Genomic DNA, 4,597 nt, shown 5'->3' on the forward strand with positions numbered 1-4,597 from the left:
CCTTCTTTTCAAAAAAGTAAGTGTTTAGGAACCTTCCAATTACAGTCCTGAATGTAATTCTACAAGGGTATAAGACGGCACTAATTTATCACAGGTAACTGTCTAATAACATAAAAAAATAGACCTAAGATCCACTTCCTCAAAACTCTTTAGGCTCTCTATTTGCCTCTGCAAATTTTCTTTACAAGTGGGATACAAATGAGAGAAATTTATTTTATGATAAAACTTGCACCAAACTTTTGATACTGACTTTCTGCTTGGAACTTCCAGCAGAGTTGATTTTGGGGAAAAGAACAGGACGCTTTGAACATGGAAATATGGAAGCAATATTTTGTTCTAAAACCTAAAATTGAAACTTGGATATTATTCCAGTTAACTCATGCTGCATAAACATCCCCGTAGTTTATTGACTTAAAACACCTGTTTTAACTTTCTCACAACTTCAAAGGCCATGAATTTGGGAATGACTTAGCTAGACAGTTTACCTCTTGCCAAATTGCATTATCTGCAGAGACTGGACCTATAGGGTATGCTTTCAAAGTGATCTCTTCATATGCATGTCTGGCATCTCTGCTCTTTGGCCTCCATTCTCTCTCTCAGCTCCTTGGCCTCCATTCTCTCTCTCTCTCTCTTTCTTCCCCTAACCCACAACATGGCATTTCAGTCAACACGGCCTATTTATGTAACTTAAATATCTCACATCATGGACACACTTCTTACACGACACTGACTACTCTCAGAGTAAGAATTGCAGGAGCAAACAGCCCAAGATACCCAGGGTAAGTTGCAGAGATTTTTATGACCTAACTTCAGAAGAAGCAGGATATCACTTTCTCATATTCTATTAGCCAAATAAGTCATTCATATCAGCCCAGATATAAGGGGAAAGGAGGAGTAGATACCACCTCTTCATAGGGATTTGTGTATAGAGGGAAAAAGAAAATTGATGGTACCTATCTTAAAGATCAGCTTCTGCTGCCATGGAATAGTTCTATTGGAAATAACTATTGAGACTTTTAGTGAATCATCATCTAATCTACCCTAATTTGAAAGTATTTTTGTCACAGGTATGTAAATTAAGTGAGTAGAAAGCAGCACAAACTCCCCACTAGAAATTACGTGGGCCAAAATAAGCAAAGAATTCTATCAGCAGGTAGAGTTATCTGCCTAGAGCACCCCTGTTTTTTCAAGGATGTAAAAAAGAAGTTTGAAAACGTAGATAAGTTTGATTGGGAAGTGTATACAACTGTTAATGAGCTTGATCCTGTGATATGAGGATCAAATACTTTGTCCAACATTTCTGTCTTCATTTTGACTGGTGAGATTATCTGGTAATGATCTATCTGAATCATTCTGCAATGCACAACAAACGTCTCCACTCAAGACCAACTCTGGCTCTATCTCCAATAAATCTAACCTGGTACCTGTCAGAGAGAATGACCATGTGGGAAATTCATAAAATAATGAAAGACTTTCCACCCAGACCCCAAGTCACCTACTTTGCCACACACTCACACACACACACACATACACCACACCTTTGCTCTGATAGCTGTCTCTGTGATCAGGCAGCAAATGAGCTGGTGATTTTCTTATTTTAACTCCTCAGAAGACTTTCACTTACACAAAATGGAACCAGGATACAACAAAGAAAAATTGCAGTAGAAAAGTTAACAGTCAAGGAAGAATTTATTCAAGACTATTGCAATAAGGAAGAGAGACTGAATTCAATTCTACTAATACAAAAAGGTATTAAGCCCTGGAGTAAACTAGTAGAAAAGTACTGATGGGCATTAGGGGGAGGCTGGCCATGTGATCAAGCCATCTATATTTGCGAATTGTTGCTTATGTAAGTTAAGCTCCTACTCTTCCACCAAAACTGGGAAATACTCTGTCTTGATATTTACATTTCAAAGGAATGGCTCCCAGGTCCTTGAAAAAGATATTCCTGGGTTGTGAAACTGGTAAGACACTGGCACTGGGAGAAAATTTACATCTCAAAGGGACAGACAAATAATTTACAATAGAACATTTTATAAAGTAAATGCTCTAAGAAAAGGGAGGTCAACACCTATAGTCCCAGAAAAACCTGTCTAAGTTTTTTCAAGCTGAGGAGAATGTCAAAACCTTCTTGGTCAAATACATTTAATATACCAAAGCTAGGATATATTTTCTAAGGAGTCTCACCTCAAAAGAGATTCTAAGTAACTCATATGAAAACCTTAACCAACCCTGTCTCTACAAAACAAAAAAGTACAAGCTAAAAGATGAACCCTGAGCCATATCAAGGACTTTAAGCTGCCTAATGGGCTGGGACACATGCCTCAGCTTCAATTTCTCCCTCTAGCCGAGTTGGAATAGAAAGTAATTGTTATGATCGTGTCCTGCACAGAAGAAAACCCAATCTCTACCCAGCTTTTTCCAAGCTTAAAAGAAAACCCCAAAGCATTAATTTTGCAATATGTAGAGAGTACTAGGTTCAGCAATCTTATATGCTTTGTTAAAACTAATTTACAGCCTTAAAATTACATTTTATATAGGCCATGCCCCTTCAGGCATTTCAGTTGTACCTAAAATTCTATAAAATAGAATGCCCTCACAGAGGAGTTGTCAGTGTCACAAGTCTAAGAATGTTTGCCCTAAAGAGTAACACTATGGTTCTGAAAAATGCTGTCTATGTGTTTTACCATTTCTGAAATACTCTGCTTGTAAATCACACAGAGCATTTGCTGGCGTTTTCTAGGAGGCAGAAATTTACTGCTAGGCCTCTGGTGTAGGACATAGAAAAATAATAGGAGACAAAAAACAGGCACTTGCCATCTGAAATTTATCCATAAAACTAAATTCAAAAGATAAATAAACTTGCATATGCTGTATATTGTATGCTCTAATCATAAGACAGCATTTTAGGATACTTCAGAAAAATTATAAGCTTTTTGCCCCAAATCCTTTCTGATGTTTTAGTTTCTATAATCAAGCATTGATAGATTTTACTTGAGGCTCTGATATCAGCAAAAATTCAAACATCTCAAGGAAAAGTTAGAGTGGACAATGGTGATACACTGGCCCTTCAGTACCCTGATGGCTCAGAATGTAGATAATGAAGTTTGAGGAAGAGAGTCCCAAACTGATTCATGGTGGACATCTGAGTTGCTAAAACAATAGTGCTTGCAACTATTGTTGTTTATTATGCTAGCATAACAAAGGCTACATTAATGGCATAAACATTAATATTTTTTAAATATTAGAAAAAATAACAACCAAATTGGAAGAAAGTCAAAGAGATGGAAGCAAAAATAGAAGTGTAAATACTGTAATAAAAAACAAAAATCTACAGATCTATACATAAATAGCCAAAGCCTGATTCTCAGAAGACTGATAATGTTTTATCAATCAAATTGATAAAACTTTGGTGATACTGATTAAAAGAGGATAATGAAATAACTAACACGTGGAATGAAAAAAGGAATAACACAGTAAGCTCCAAACATTAAAAAGACAATATGATAGTCATATGTATAGGAAGGTTTGCTTTATGCATGTCTAACTCATCTCTCTGAAGTTTGGTCAAGCTGAGGGCAATGTCCAATGAGAGCCCTAGTGTTACTCTCTGGGGCAAACATTCTTAGGCTGGAATATGTTATCTAGGCAGCTACATTACAGAAAGGATACTAAGTAACTCAGAATATACAAATGAAGAGAAGAATCTTCCTACAGAAAGGACTTTAAATTGCCTAAGGGACTGAAACACATCTTTCAGCTTCAATTTCTCCCTCCAGGCAAGTTGGAATAGAAAGTAATTGTATTATTAAGTAACACTAAAGAATGGTGGAGAAAGGAAAGTCTCTTCAATAAATGGTGCTAGGTCAGCTGGATATTGTAGATTGCAAAAACCATTACAAATAATTTCCTGTTATCAAGAAGTGAAGTCTCCCCTCTGCCCTTTGAATTTGGGTTGGCTATGTTGCCTTACATGGTCAGAGGGACAATGGGAAACATGATGATGTCAACACAGATTGAAAAGTGCTGGTACGCTGTGACTTGTTCTTTTTGTTGTTGTTGACCTTGAAAATTCCACATCCACCACCATGTAAATAAGCCTGACCTATCCTCCTGAATAACAAATGCCAAATGACCCAGCCAGCCAACAAACAGACATATGGACTGACCCTTGGTAACTGTATTAGTCAGAGTTCTCTAGAGGGACAGAACTAATAGGATATATATATAAAATAGGATATATATATATATATAAAAAATAGGACATATATGTAAAAAATAGGATATATGTATAAAATAGGATATATATTTATAATAGGATACATAAAAAAGATATATATAAAATAGGATATATATATAATAGGATATATATATGGGATATATATAATGGGATATATATATATATATGCACACACACCACATTTTCATTTTGCATTTATTAGTTGATGTACGCTTAGGTTAATTCTGTACCTTGGCTATTGTGAATAATGCTGCAATGAACACGGGAACTTAGAAATCTCCACAAAGTACTGATCTCATTTCCTGTGAATGTATACCTTTTTGTGTACCCAGAAAAGGTATACATTCACATGTTCAC

The sequence above is a fragment of the Colobus angolensis genome, unplaced genomic scaffold, assembly GCF_000951035.1.
Source record: "Colobus angolensis palliatus isolate OR3802 unplaced genomic scaffold, Cang.pa_1.0 Scaffold51, whole genome shotgun sequence".
NCBI classification, from domain to species: Eukaryota; Metazoa; Chordata; class Mammalia; order Primates; family Cercopithecidae; genus Colobus; species Colobus angolensis.